Here is a 15908-nt window from a genome sequence, read left to right as displayed (position 1 = left end):
GGCCCTTCTGGCCTCTTTCTCTCGTATTAGCGGGCTTAGCCCACTTGGTCACCAGCTGTGATTGCACTGGTCTCATGTCTCTACCCTGAGACTCTCCCTCCTATCTAGTTTTAACCTACAACTCCATCTCCCTCTTCTTGGGATTGGTTTGTAGCTTAGCCAATGTCCAATAAGATGAGTTCGCCACGAACTCCTGAATATCTCTCCTTAAAATGCTCAAGCACCGGCTCACATGTGCCTGCTCTATAGACACGTGCTCAGGGCAGAACAACGCCCTATCATGAAACATCCTCCTAATCTCTATCACTATTTCTGTCTTTTTATTGAGAGACAGAAACTCTTGGGCTAATTGTTCTCTCTCAACCTGGGGAACATACTCATCTTGGAATAACTGGGTAAAGCTCTCCCAAGTCACTCTGCTGGAGAATAATCAGTCGTCACAAACTTCCACTAGTCCTTCGCTCCCAAGCGAAACTGGTTCAGCGCAAATCGAACCCTCAGGTTCTCAGGGCATGAACAAGTATAGAAACATCCCTCGATATCAGAATTCCATCTCATAGTAGAAATCTGGTCCTGGGTCCTGTCAAACTCCAGTGGATTCGTGTTGCTGAACTCTTGAAACAACAACGAATCACACCGTGTGACCTTGCAACTGCAAGGGTTATGGTGGCTATGGCAGTTCAACCTCTGTTACAGTAGCATAACGCTCATCAAAAGTCTCAATCAACTTGTTCTTAATAGACCCGAACATCTCTGGAATGGCCTCCCTGATAATTGTGGCCACCTCTTCTGCAATGATCTTGTGGATCTCCTCGTCACTAGTACCCCTTCCCCTGGGGTTTGCTGAGGGTAATCACCATACTCTCTTTGAAACACAAACACAAAAATCATAAGGGTCTGGCTAAAGCGCACACACAATTACCCATCCCTACATGCTTCTTAGTATCCTAAGGTTCTTACTTGGTCCGTGTACAGATCCGGTGCTTTCAGTATTACGAGCCCAATACTACATTCCACACCAACCCGTAGTCGTCCTAAGTCCTCCTCCCATGATCCTAATTCACAAGTATCCTATCCCTCACAGATATCAAACTGCTCTCTCAATAAATTCCTTAAATGAACATCTAGGTATCCCTCCAAGATTACTCTTTGACTCAAAACTATATCTCAAAGATTTCCTGCCATGTACCCCTACTCATCACACATACATAGCAAAGAGTAGATAATGTCAATCAATAGCATCCTCCTAGGCTAAGGTATCATGAATCCGACAACTCTAGCTCTAAATTGCTGAAATACCTAGCCTACCATTTAACAAGCAGCTCTAATATCTCATAAGTATATAATCTCATAATATAACAAGTAATGGTATTTTAAGAAATCACCGTTCGGGCCTGGCTGATTGTAGACACTGCTTCATCTCATTTCCTCCTAAAATCTTTTGCTCCTTTAGAAAATCATTTCTTTTTAGAAAAATTCCTTAAATCCTCAGTTTTAGTCCATACATACCCGAGGGTACATCTGAATCCCTCAAACCAATGCTCTGATACCAACTTGTAACACTCTAAATTTTCAAATAAACTTTTCATTTTTAATTCCACACAAAACATAGTTTAACATCTCTCATACTCAATTTATAATTGTTTCAAAACACAACATAAAAATTGTTTGTTACATATCCCCAAATTCTTAGGACATAAATCAACAAGCTGGTGTGTACAATCATGTCGGCACCTTCCCACGATCCTGAGATGTACCTGAAACACATTTCAAACAACACTGCAAGCACAAATCTTAGTGAGTTCCCCAAAATACCACACATAAATAGTTAGCCTCTCATGGCTATATCTTGATAAGGACCCTACGGTCACGTGTATCAATGAAGACCCTCCGGTCTCACGACTCGGGTTTGATCCTCCAGTCCTGTAACTCAGTGAAAACCCTCAGGTCTCACTACTCGGTTTGGACCCTCTGGTCCCATCTCAATAATGCACGGTATAATATATAGCGTAAATCACAAATACATAACGCAAACTATCACATATCTCATTATAAGCACATAAGACTGTAACATACACGTTTTGAAATTGTGTTATGTAGTTATTAAAAGTGAATAAAATTGAGTTTTGAGTTCTAAACAGATAGTTTTTTTACTAGAAATAAAGTAAAACTATGTTTAGAATCACTCATAAAATATTGGGAGTCTTATAAGATTCCAGTAAAAAGCCAAATAGTGAAATTTAGCGAAAATATAAAACTTGAAATAAGTGAAAGTTTATTATTTAAATTTGTATAAAATCTCGTTAGAAACATTTAGGCGAAAACTTCATCGAAATCCGAGTTATAACGAAGAAGTTATGACCAATCGAAGATCCGCGACAAAACCGGCACGGCGCCGAATGACGTAAAAAGTGAGTTTCTGATAAACTAATTTTTAGCCTTATTAATCTAAATGAAAGTCGTAGTATTTGTTAAACCAAGAAATTCGATAAAAAGAACGCCAAAATCTGACTTCGTATGAGGAAGTTATGATTTTTCTAAGTGTTAGCTTAGCAGTAGACAACTAAAAACTCAAATTTTAGATAGAGTGATTTTTAGCTAACACAACCTAAATGAGAATTGAAGGTCTCGTCATTAGTAGTACAATGGTAAAAAGTCTGACGAAAACGGATGTCGGATGAAGAAGTTATAAAATTTTAATGGATTTTCCTGTCCCGATCTGTTAAAAACAATAATATTAAAATTAATGTCAAAATTAGTCAACAAAGTCTAAACGAAAGTTGGAGAGCATAATTTTAGATACGCGTGCATATAAAGAACGTTAAAAACGGAGCTCGTATGCGAAAGTTATGGATTTTAGAAGATTTGGGCCCAATTTCCGAGAAATTCGCATGGATAAGCCTTAACCGGAACCAGCCACGTCACCTCACATGAACAGTAGCTGCGTGTTGCCGTCCGATTGGACCGAACTTCGGTCTGGTAAGCTTCCGATGCGCCTTTTAGTGTCCTAGGCGACGTCTAAGACGCCTCGCATCTGGCTGCCACCTCCTCGCATCCAAGGCAGCTGCCGCGCCACGTGCTTCGCTCCTGTTGTTGCCGCGTGTCTTCACTGCTGACTCCCCTCTCGGCCGACTTCAGACTTCGCCCTATAAATAGGAGGGCTGTGAACCCTCCTGGATAAAATGGAATTTTGCCATTTTTGACCCCTTTTTGCATATTTTTTATATTTTAACATCCCCCGAAGCCTTCGTATCATTTTTAAATCCCGAAACACACCCCGAAGTGCCCGTGAAGCCTGAGAAATTTATCTTTTCGGTTTGAAGCTCAATCCTCGCAAGGCCTATTTTTCAACAAATCTCCCGGTTTTCAACGGGGAAAGTTATATTTGGAGCCGAAGTGCTGCCCAAATTACTATTTTAACCCCCGATTATTTCAAGGTGAGTTCTATATATAGGAACAATTGTATGTTATGTGTTATATATGCTATATGCTTCCCTTGATATTTTTTTATTTGCTATTTTGATAGCAAAGATATACCTCTAACCCTGTGATCAGTGAAAGGACTTAGATTCACAGTGGTATTGATATGTTATTATTCCGAGTTATTTTCCTGTGTTATTGTTTTCTACTATTTTGATAACAAAAGTAATACCTTTGACCATGTGATCAGTGAAAGGACTTAGATTCACATTGGTAATGGTACGAAGCCTCTAGCCATGTAGATCATGTCCCCCGTAAGTGAATGACTTCTATTTAATGGCATTGGCAGAAGATTAAACAGGGCGTGAAAACCTGAAATCTACTGAGATGTTAAACAGGGCATGAAAACCTAAAATCTACCAAATTGCTAAACAGGGCGTAAAAACCTAAAATCTATTAGAATGATAATAAGAAATTTTATGTCTTCTATGCCATTTGGGCCGATGTTTTATTGATATATATATATATATATATATATATATATATATATATATATATATATATATATATATATATATATCAAGTATTGAAATCGTGAAGTCTCATTAATGGTAAATCTTGAATTTGATCATGAGTTGATATTGAAAGTCTGACATATGATACACATATGTTATTGTTGTTCTTGTTCCTCTTTGCTTTTGTCATATTGGTATATATAAGGCATATAAGACTATATTGTATCTATTTATTGAATTCACTAAGCGTTATCGCTTATCCCTCTCAATGTTTAACAATTGTAGGTGATGAGTATCCAGTATAGTTTTATACTGCTGAAATATTTCGAATATTTAATACTATTTCTCTGTATTTAATGTTCATGTATGTATATGAACAGTAGATTCCTGGGTAGATATGTGATGTAATAAAACTTAGTCGGTTTGTATCCAATCTTTTTTAATCACTTTATCAATATAAAATATTGTTTTATAAATATGCATGTAGCATGTTATGAGGAAGTAACTTAAGAGTAATGTTGGAATAGTATGAAAGTTTGGGTCTTTCAGAAATACGAAAGTTGGGGTCTTTCAATCATGGTATCAGAGCAATAGTTTAAGTGAACTAAATATCACAGATTGGTATTTAGACTTAAACTGTTGGAAGTCCAATATATGAACGGATTCATAGTAAATATATGGATACAAACCATAGGAAATACTTAAGTAGGGTATTGGGTAGTAATAAAACCCTAGTATTCTAAGATATTAAGTTACTTCAGAATTTTCACAAAATTAGTTTAAGTGAACTAGGAATTTTGAGAATTTCTAGACTTAAACATGAATTGTTAAGTGAAGATGATATGATATGTATCTTGTATATATTTTAGGTCGAATACCTAAATGGAGTCAAGCACTAGAATATTAAGAAGAGATATGCCTTATATTCTAATATGTGCTAAATGATAAATGAATATAGCATGCCTTAGAATGCTTATCTATAATTGGTATTATTTGAGAAAGTTTGAGGTCTGTTGCTGACCCTGGTTTAGAAGAGAAGATTTTTAAGAATTTATGTATTAGAATTTACGTGAAACTTTTCGAAGTAATAAAGAGACTTATGATAGTCGACATCGATAAGTTTGTTGATAAACGATCGAAAGATATCGTAGAATCATATCTACGAAGTGTTATCGTAAATAGTGTATTAATACCTATAGAGTGGTATTGTACCTTCAAAGTATGTTTGATGATATAATAACATCTTTGGAAGAAAAATGTGAGTTTGAAACACATTTGGGCTAGATAAATGTGTTGATGCAATCCATGAAGTTGTTCCACCGTTGTCTAGAATGAAGCAGTGATTGATTAATAGAGTCGGAAGAACCAAAGATGGTGATCAATATTTCGGCAGTATCACAATTAATGTTATGCAAGATTTAGAAGAATTAAATGAAGATCAAAGGAAAGGCTAATGAAGTTTTCAGACTCAATAGGTCAAGACTTTGTCTAGACTATGTGATGTAGTATGTAGTTCAAGTAGTAATCATATAAAGATGTTTACACTTGGTATTTATTAATACTGAAGGATGACTGAATTCTATCACATCCTTATGGAAGTTCCATAGTATGTTAAGTAGACTTTAACATACAATATTAGGATGGTGAATTGAGTCATTTAGTAGTAAAACTGTAAGCAAATTACTTGTTTAAGTAAGGTAGAATGCTTAGTTGAAGAAGCAATACACTCATACTATTGTATGAGAAAAGATGTTGTAATTAGAAATGACAGAGAACCAAGTTGAAGCTAGTAGAGCATGATGAGATGCAGCTATAATGCAGACTTCTTAGGATATACTCCTATATAGTAGACTTAAAGGAATACACCTAAGAGAAGAAGACTTACTTATATATAGGAATGACGATGTCAAGGAAGAATAATGAAATGAACAAATGTGCATGGTGAATTATATGAGTTAGGAGATGATGCAGGTAGTTGGAAATCGTTTGTCTTCACACTGCAAGAGTAAATTTTGGTATTGCATGTCTAGTAGAGTAGACACTACCCGAGAAAGAAATTATATGCAGAATTGGAAGTAAAATCCATATTGATCTAGGAAAAGTATTAGAATATGCCATATTAAGCATATGCATGAGAAGAATCCTAGAAGGAGAATACAGGAAAGAGTTTGACGAGACACGATTCATCAACATGCTAATTGATATTCAGCTAGTGCTCAAACTATAATCGTTAATTATAAAATGAGAAAGAGAGACTTGTATAAATCTATACAGGATTGACACTCCCACCTGTGATTGCTAGTTACAACCCGACGATAAGTCAAAGCAGACATAACTTTCTTACCACAGTGACGTCCAGTAAAGTGTCACGTTGTTTCTTTCGGGATCAACAGTCATAGCCCGGTTGTAGGAAATCATCATAACTTTATCAAACTAAAAATAGCTATCATAATATTAGGATTAAACTAACTCAGTAGTGATAGTACTCACAAACTCGAGGAAGTGAGTTTAGGTTAACCAACACTCAACTATCTTAGGCTCTCACTGGGAACCCACCTATGGAAGTAGTGATAGTACTCACGAACTCATGGAAGTGAGTTTATGATGCACAAAACAACTAAACTATCCACACATGTTTTATAACAATGAAACTTATGGACTCACCAACATTATGTTAACCTCTTAAACCAATATATACTCAGGAGAATGAACCCGCCTGAAAAAGAAGATTGCCCCGGTGAAGTAGCCCGAAATTTATGTGCTTTGCTTTTGTACTTTGCTTTTCTAACCTACATGTACCTCAAATAGTTATGCATTATATCTAATGAATAAATAGCTACATTGTTTAGTACATCCTGTATATTATTTAATGCATATTTTGGCCTGAAATCCCAACATGCTAACATCACACAACCTGGCGCTTCCGCCGCTGGCCAGGGGTGTGACATGCAAGCATCGTAGCTAGCACATAAAGACACATGCAAGTGTCTTTTGTGCATTTACCCAAATACTTCAAGAGATAATCAAGAGGATCATTACAAGAAGATCAATTGAAGCGTGATAAGGTTAATCATTTTAGAAAAGAGGGAAGAATAATATTGAGTTCAACAACCTTCGTTGTTGCTAATATTTCCATTACATTCATAATATCTTCTTATACCATTTTCACACGTATGCATTAGTGGACGACTCCGTGCTTATTGTGATCTTGATCAGACTATGGTCGTGTTTGTAAGAAGAATCACTCATGGTAAACACAAACAATAATACTATGTTGGGGATGTTAAACTCATTAATATGACAATCAAGAGTTTATTCCAGGAAGAAAAGGGCATACAAATCACATAAACCAAACCAGTTAGGTTTTAATCAGTTGTGAGTAGTAGTTGGTAAGGGTTTAAACCCAAGTAGGGGAGAAAAATCCTTAAATCAAAAGTGCGAAAGGCAACTCGACTTCAGAGTGAACATCAATATCTAAGAGATTTGCAACACAAGAAGCTATGAGAAGAGTTATTAGCTTCGATTGATGTTATGTAGATGATAGAATAAGATGTTTTGGTTGGAAAGTAAGAGAATGACATCATATATCGTGTGGGAACTTGAGACCTTTACCCATGCCTATAGGTATATGGAACGATCTTACCTTAGATGTTATCATCAAGGGTCCCGGGAGTGTGTAGAAGCATAATATGTCGTGGGTTATAATAGACCAAGGGATGAGAGTATACCTTTCTAGGTAACACATATGTACAAAATTGGTCTATAGATAATGTTTTCACAGACTCATTATTAGGACTACGTAAATATTTTGCTATGAGACCATTCTCTAATCATCTTAAAAACACTTATGGTGGTATTCACCTCAAAACTGATGTAGTCTGACAAAGTAGGAACTTGAAGGGGGCACGAATCAATTAAGTTTGTGAACTTTGTCATTTTTGGATAAGAAGAAATGGTCGTGTGAGGAATTAGACATAACAAACTCGCTTAATTGAAACCTTAATAAATAGATTTTAATGTTATGGAATTAGGTCGGTGAGCTGTGAAGCTATCATAGAGGAACCTAAAATGTTATTTCATGTATAACACGATGAGATGGGTTGATATAGTCTTGTATAGAAACAAGTACTGATGAAAATTATTACTAGGGGGTGGAGAGGAGACTTAAGGAATCGCTATTAAGAGTTGTATTGTTGTTGTATAATTCATCATAATAATTATACATTTAAATGAACAATAAAAACCATTTATTAAAATAATTGTTCTTCATATGTGTTATGAGATAATAAATAATTATTCTATACACATAAAGCAAACAAATATTACGATTATATAATATTTGTAGAAAACCTTAATATGAAAATTATCGTTAATCTATAAAATAAAGATTAAAAATAAATGATTATTTAGGATAAATAATCTAAAATAAAGTTATAGTAGTCATGATCATGAGCACGTGGATATAAATAAAGCTTAAACCTGACTTCATATGAGAAAGTTATGATTTATCTAAGTTTGATGTTAAACTGATACCGTAAACTGCGTCACAAAAAGTGAACCGGAGATAGGTCGCTTTTTAGCCAAAGTGATGTAAATGAAAGTCGAAGTGATCGTCAATAGGAATGCTTCAATATAACGAACACATAAATTTGACTTTGTATGAGGAAGTTGTGATTTTTCAAAGTTTTGATGTGAGTGCGACACAATACTAAAATGTATGACACAGAAATCAAAATTAACATCGGTTGATTGTTAGCCAAAAAAATGTAAACAGGAGTTGAAGATGTCGTAAATACGAATCCATCAAAGTTTCGAGGGATGTCGTAATCCAATTGTAAAATATTTGAAGGTAGGTAAATGACGATTTACCAATTTCCACCATGAAAAACAAAATGAATCATTAAGTTTTAATTGGATTGAAATTCATAGATCCTTTGAGATTCTTTGAACTTTTCAATGACATGTTTAAATCTCGATTCTGCCCTTCAAGTTTGTGACTGGGATGCAGAGGATCACAAACAAGGTGTGAATAACCATGCAAATTACTTTGGTACACCCAATGTTACAAATCACCTAATCAATATGCCGGTTAACCAAACACGCTCCATCTATTTATGATTAACATCAAGCTACCCTTTGCCACACATTGTGAGTCCCAAATTATTGTGCCGGTTAACCACACACACTCCACTAACGACTTAATAATGTACATGTAACATCCTGTTCTAGATTGTTTTGGGATTTAAGGCTCGTGGGCCGTAATATGAATATGAGAAGGTTTTGAGATTTTAAAGGATAAATGTTTAGGCCTTCTTGGATATGGATAGGGTGTATTGTGTGAGAAAAGGGTTCGGGTTGTGCTTTAGGTCCCAAGGGTATCAGCAGATGTTGGTTTAGGCTTTTCATAAATTTTGGATCTAAGCTCGAGTGGGCTCTAGGATATATAAACTTGATGAAAGTGTAGAGCTTATCGTTACCTTTTTGTGGATATAAAGTTCGCCGAAAATGGACATCAGGTGAGGAAGATATGACACTTGGAGGTTTTTGACATAAATGGTCCCTAAAGGAGAAAATTTGGCATGGAAGGCCATGCATGTGAAATGGAAGCGTGTGAGTACGCCCATCGTATAAGGGAAATGCTCACGGGTGCTCCTTGGCGTATGCCCAACGTACGTCCAGAGTCCAGAAACCCAAAATTTAGGGTGTACCACTATTTATAGAACATTATAGAGCAAACCCTAGCCTCCATGCTTGTTCCCTAACCTCAGAGAAGCTGTGGAACGTCTTATATCTTCAACCTTGAATGATTTGGTCTTCAAGAGGGTTATCTTGGTGATGTAAGCTTGGGTTTTCAAAAGAAAGAGTTGGCAAGGAAGAACTTGGGAGCTTGGAGCTCATAGATTTGGAATACCATGATCATTTGGAGCTCTTATGAGGTATAAAGTTCATAACTTTACTCAAGAATGTATAGATCTTGTGTAGTGAAATTTTAGAGTTGTTTCGGTCCCAAGTTTGGACCTTTATGTTGGAATCTTGTTTTTGAGCTTAGGGTTGCCACCCTTAGAGCTAAAAGGATCCCTTATGTAGTAAAGTTTCCATCTTGATGCCCCATTTATATTCATGCATGATGTCTAGCCCTTGTTATGAAAGTATGGTGTTACCTTTTGAGTTTGAGCTTATTTGGTGGATTGCAAGTCACCAAGATTATGACTTTAAGGATTAAGAGGATAATAAGGTCTTAGATCTGAATTTGTAGCCTCTAGAATGAAGTAATAAACACTTAATGGAAAAGGGCTTAACAGGAAGGTTACACTGAGCGTACGTGCAGGTACGCCCAACGTACTCGCCATCGAGTCAGTACGCTTAATGTACATAGCTGTACGCACCGCGTAAATTGTCTATGTTGTATTTTGTGATTTGGGCCATGCCTTGGGCTGTTGGGCCATCAATAGTCTAAAGTTATGGGCTAAGGATATATTTAGGCTTCAGGTGAGGCCCATTGGAGGGAGTGGGTCCGTTGTAGCAAAATAGGCCGTTAGTGGACTGGGGATGTTTATCTAGTATTGGTCTTGCCATTTAGATTGAGAATTGGGCCTTGGTGGGCCCAATGAGTTTTAGGTAATTATTGGGCTGGTTAGTGGTGTATCTTTAGACCTAAAAGAGTGGGAGTTGGACTTAGTTCCTAATTGGGGTAATTGTGGGTTTGGCACAGAGTTAGAGAACCGAGTATAGCTGCAGCATTGCTAAAGGTTGTTCATTATTCGAGGTGAGTCTTCTCGCTATACTTTACCTTGAGTGGTAGTTATGTGTGATTGGAAAGTCTTATTTGCTTACAATTAGTATTATCTTATCCTGTCTTATGTGTTATGTTGTGTATTATTTCTTTGTGATTTCTGCCATGCAAAGCTTTACAAACCGGAGCAGAGGGTCCAACGATTTATGAGGCCAGAGGGTTCTTAACCAGACCGGACCGGAGGGTCCAATGAGCTAGACCGGACCAGAGGATCCAATGAGATATGGGAATGGAGGGTCCCATTGAGTCACAAGGGCCGGAGGGTCCTACAGAGTATCGCCTCGAGTGGCGAATTTGTTGTATGTGATATTTTGGGGAACTCACTAAGTTTTGTGCTTACCGTGTTATGTGTTATGTGTTTCAGGTTTCTCAGGATCGTGGGACGACACCGACTTGATTGTACACACTAGGGAAGAGTTATGTTTTGAGGATACTGGATTAGTAATTAAGCAAACATGGAGCTGTGTTTTGTAAATTGAATAAACGAGATTTGTATATGATACGTTATGAAAAGTATGCTCTTTTTAAATGAAAATTTTGTTTGAAAATTTACGTCGTTACAAGTTGGTATCAGATCCTTAGTTTGAGGGATTTGGATATACCTTCGGGTATGTTTGGACTCAAATTGAGGATTTGAGAAAAGTTTTCAAAATGAACGATTCTTCTAAAAACAAGTAAGAGAATTTTAAGAGAAAGAGGAATCGAGCAGTGTGTACAATCAGCCAGCGCCCAAACGATGATTTCCTAAAATACCCTTACTTATGTGTTATAAGTTGTTATGAGATATGTTATGCATGTTAGAGAGTAGGCTAGGTATTTCATATTTTAGGACTAGAGTGGCCTGATTTGTGATACCTTAGCCTAGGAGTTACTGCTATTTGTGAATTGCTTTTGAGTATGTGCGGAGTAAGAGTATCCAACAAGAATTCTTTTTAGAGAGGGATTTGAGTAGAAAAGTAATCTAGGAGAGATACCTAGATGAGAATTGAGGACCCTACTGAGAGGGTAGTCAGATACCCACGAGGGTGGAGTTTCTTGAGCTCGGTGATACCTTTTGAGTACGAGTATAGCAAGCGAAGTTGTAACCTAAAGTGGTTATACGTGCTAATAGAGGATATTCGATGCCTGAATGCTGCTTGCTTCGTGCTTTGTGGAACTCTTGATGATGGGAGTCAACTACTAAGTGAATATGATGATATTCATGAGGTAGATGGTTGGCGCCATTAGGAGTTCTTCAGCAACTGATGACAGAGAAATGTGAGCACCTAGGGGGTGACCGTGGTCAGATGACTGCGCTGACAGGGTAGAGCATTTCGCTGGGGAGAGAACACATGTAACGGGTTGGACGAACGAGAAGGTTAAGCAGCTACTTAGGAAATATGGGATGGTCCGTGTGGAAAGTATGGGTAGATGTGGCAGGTAGTATGGTCCCGTACTACTGAAAGCAGAGGACCCATACTTGATGCAGTGAGTATTCTGGAGGTTCTAAGTAGCAGATTGAAAGGAATGTCATGGTTCGAATACCATGATTGGTAGCAGATTGAGAGGTAATTTCATGGTTCGAGTACCATGCTAAGTGACAGATTGATTGGCGATACCATGGTTCGAGTACCATGCTTTGTAGCAGGCTGAGAAGGGAGGATATGGTTCGAGTACCATGATCCGTAGCAGATGAGGGGTGATAATATGGTTCGAGTACCATGATTCGTGGCGGTTAGTGCTTTTGGTGTTATTAGTTATTCCGATGTGATTAATTAGATTGAGATCATATGTGATAGAGTGTGGGGCAAGAGGGCCATGTTGAATGAGTTTCAAGGGAGCACACCTTGAGGGGGAAATCGAGTTGGTTTCCAAGAAAGTTAGATGAGATGACAACTGGAGTCGCAAGACTCGGGAATGAGTAGAGGTGGTGCTTTGTTGAGGATTACGATTTGAGATACGCAGTCGGTCGATAGTGGGGACTGAGATGGTTAACGGCAAGGATACACCCTATTTGAGCATAATAGGGCATGTATTAGCTGCAGTGGCGAACGATGAAGAAGAGGATATTGGGGCGGTGGCTCTTATTGTCAATGATGAGTATCGAGTGCGTTAATGAGGTTTCCACTCTTATTACAATCCACATGATAGAACGTTGGTTGAGGAGTAGAGAATGAGGAATATAATAGTTCATTATTTTCAGATTAAGAGCGAGAGTTACTACTGGACTGGGGTGTCCGGTAATGAGATAGTATGAGATTCTGTATGATTAAGGGCAATCGTGATGAGAAGTTTCTGAGGATTTCATCTGAGATTCGAGATATCTGGAGTTGAGGGGTCTCTATTAGGGAGACCATCGAGCACTGCATTGTACCTTCCAAGGGTAAGTGTGATGTTCCTGAGGGAAACAGTATGTGAAATAGATTATTGGTGTGCCAATTGGTGATGGTTCAAACCCTGAGTGGGGGACAACCAAGTATTTTATTGAAAGGATCAGAGATTTGTTCTAGATCGGTTAGGGAGCTGAATAGAGACATGAACTATGAAACCAGGGTTATTGGTGGTCTGGGTGAGTTGCCGAGGGAGTTAATGCATTTGTACGCGTTCATGAAGGGATGAGTGTCTGCACGACAGGTGACCGTTGGCTAGAGGCCCTGTGGTAGATAAGAACTTTTCGAGGTGGTTGGTTCGTAGGGATACGTCGGCAGCTGGGAAATTTCGGTTTGATGAATGGATTATTCCATGCTCTTCGGAAAAGGTAAGAGATGATTGAGCAGCCTACTTCCGGGACGGCATGCGTAATCTTGCTTGGTTTTGAGCAATAGAGGGAAGAGTTTCGGAGGGTCATCTTCGTGTTCTGAGTCGTTGGTTAGTTCTCCGTGTTTCAAATTGGGAGATGGAGTATTTCGGGGTTACAAGTAGCACGAGAGGAAGATTGATTGCGAGATTCTGAGGAAGCAATGCAGTATCTGAGTATGATGTCGTGAGTATGAGATTAGTGGTGGAGTCAATACACTGCGAGGCGCTGTAATGGTGTATCGGGGTATCTGAGTTTAATGTCCTAAATCTCGGATTATTTTGAGTTTGAGTTAGAGATGGCAAGTGGTGTATCAAGTATCTATGGTTCCAGTGGGAGCCCCTCAACCAATTGACATCAAGCGAGATTATTCGAGAATGTAGATTACAGCAGGGAAAGGTGTTTTGTTATGGCGGATGTCGTCAGAAATAGCAATGCATAATTTGGGTAAGTGTGTACACCTATCTATGGTTGGTCCGCAGGGCATGAGTTAATGATTGCAGTGAGGCGTCGACCTAAGGATGGGATTATGAAGTGGTAAGAGCATGAGCGGTAAGACTGCGGGGAGCTGCAGTCTTAATAAGTTAGTGAGAGGTTGTGGTGATGCTACGGGGAGCCGTGGTACTCACTATTCAGTGAGAGGTTGTGGTGATGCTACGGGGAGCCGTAGTACTCACCATTCAGTGAGAGGTTGTGGTGATGCTACAGGGAGCCGTAGCACTCACTATTTAGTGAGAGGTTGTGGTGATGCTACGAGGAGCCGTAGTACTCACAAGTAAGAGCATGACACCGTAGTACTCACTATTCAGTGAAAGGATGTCTGAACTAGACATCTATTTGGGAGATATTCAAGATAGTCGATTTGAAGTCCTTAATATAACACCCAATATGAAATATTAAGGCTAGGACCCAACACAATACTTTTATAACCTGGAAGAGGGATGCCGTAATCCAAGCTATAGAATATTTGAAGGTAGGTGAATGACGATTCACCAATTTCCACCATGAAAACAAAATAATTTAATTATGTTTTACTTGGATTTGAAACTCCTAGATCTTTTTGAGATTCATTGAATTGTTCAATGGCATGTTTCAATCTCAAGTGTGCCCTTCATGTTTTGTGACTGGGATGCCGAGGATCGCAAAACAAGGTGTGAAGTAACCATGCAAATTACTTGGTACTCTTAAGTGTTTACCCCTCAATCGATGTGCCGGTTAACCACACACGCTCCATCGATACTTTGATAAACATTAAGTTACCCTTTGCCTACCTTGTTAAATACGAGTTAGTGTGCCGGTTAACCACACACGCTCCACTAACTGACTTAAACAAAGTGCAAAGTGTAATTTCATGGATTAGCACCTTATTCACATATTCTTAAAGTAACTAAGATTCAGAATTATAAAAAACATTTAGTTACTTTATATTTATCATTAATACTTTTAATAAAGGGAGAATTATAGTCCTTGTCCTACCCGTTCGACTAACGACCCTCCACCAGTCAAGGAAGCGGTGGGTGAGAGTGGACACCCATTAAACTGTCATTTTATAGGCAGTAACCTTAAACCCCCCATTATCTTTTACTAAATTTGACCTAATTCAACCCATATAGCAAATGATTCAAATTTTACAAATAATTAGTTTTTCACCAAAACAAGTAATTATCTTAAAATTTGACAAACATCATTTTTTTTTCCTTTTTTTTACAACTTTGAAAATAAAACATTTTCATCAATATAACAGAAAACAACCCATGGCTATGATACCACTGTTGGGTTTTGAGCATTCTAACACTCCTAAGTGTACATGCAACCCTAAATACCTTGGACCTATGTTTTCTCTATTATAATGAAAATATGAATATTCCAAGGTATTACCCTATCTAGCATACAATCTTTGATACTTTGGTAATATAACAAGTTAGAATACATACCTTGTTGATGTATCTTGACTCCATGAAGCTTGAGAGACTAATGCCCCAAGTGTGACACCTCAAATGGTTCACACAACATCATCAACACTTGGAATAACCATGAGAAGAAGACATAAGACTTGGAAATTGGCTTTCCCTCCATATTATGCACTAGTGCCAATTTCTTGAACTAAAGCGGTTCTTATATAGTGTGCACATTAGGGTTACACCATGTAAACCATAACTTTTCCATTCCATATGATCCATGGGTTTTAACCTCCATGGAGTATCCATGGGTCACCACATGGGTTAAACCCAACATAAGGAATCATGGATCATAAGCCCACATATATAAGAATGAATGATTTACACAATCAATCCCCATATATTTAATTAGTCTCTTTTGATCACTAAATTAAGTCCAAATTAATTCTTGATCAATACTAATTAAATAACATGATCTCATATTAATATATTAGAACTTATAATAT

Source organism: Lactuca saligna, chromosome 2 (genome assembly GCF_052625555.1).
Source record: "Lactuca saligna cultivar CGN05327 chromosome 2, ASM5262555v1, whole genome shotgun sequence".
Classification (NCBI taxonomy): domain Eukaryota; kingdom Viridiplantae; phylum Streptophyta; class Magnoliopsida; order Asterales; family Asteraceae; genus Lactuca; species Lactuca saligna.
This window is presented reverse-complemented; position numbering follows the sequence as displayed.